Below are 870 nucleotides of genomic sequence, written 5' to 3'. Positions count from 1 at the left end.
ATAAAAGAAAAAAATACATATATAGATAGACGGACGGACAGACAGACAGACAGACAGACAGACAGACAGACAGACAGACAGACAGACAGACAGACAGACAGATAGATAGATAGATAGATAGATAGATAGATAGATAGATAGATAGATAGATAGATAGATATGTGGCCAGCGGTGTTAATAGCTTAAAGTTTCTAACAAACTGAACACACTCGTGCACACATAATATATTTATATAAGTTCGAAAATGTGTGTGTGTGTGTGAGATGTTTGCTGGTATGAACGTGTACATGTACGATGTTTTTATTGGGTTGCTCGCTAGATGGTGTTAGAACAAACACGTTAAGCTGTTTTACTGCTGTTGTTGTTGTCGCTACTGTTGTAGACTTCATTGTATAAAAAAAGAATGAACGCGCTCGTCCTGTGTTGGTATTTATCCGGAAGCCACCTCGCTGTTTGGTGAGCCAAAACATGTTCATCCGATGCTGTTACACAGCCAGAAGCCTTCTTGCAATCACAAACATGATCCAACAACAGAAGAATAGAAACACCAGCAGCAACTACAACAACAATGGTATGTATCTCTAAGCTAGCCTGTCTGAGATTTCCGCTTTTGCTGGAAGGTTCTTCCCTCCCATATACCTCCACACTCTCCCTCCCTTTTTCGTCTACATTTATTATTTTATACCTGCGTGTTTTAAGTCATTCGTTAAAAAGCGCATGGGGGGAAAATGAAAAAAAAATTTAATAAAATAAACAGGAAAAGAAAAAAAAATTATAAGAAATGTGTCGTAAAATACACAACCTGAAGTCTTCTTTGATTTGTTTTGCTTGGTTTTATTCTTCATTTTGTTTTATTGCTCTGTTGTTAGA

The sequence above is a fragment of the Octopus bimaculoides genome, chromosome 14 (assembly GCF_001194135.2).
Source record: "Octopus bimaculoides isolate UCB-OBI-ISO-001 chromosome 14, ASM119413v2, whole genome shotgun sequence".
In the NCBI taxonomy this organism is placed as follows: Eukaryota; Metazoa; Mollusca; class Cephalopoda; order Octopoda; family Octopodidae; genus Octopus; species Octopus bimaculoides.
Note: the sequence above shows the minus strand (reverse complement) of the source record.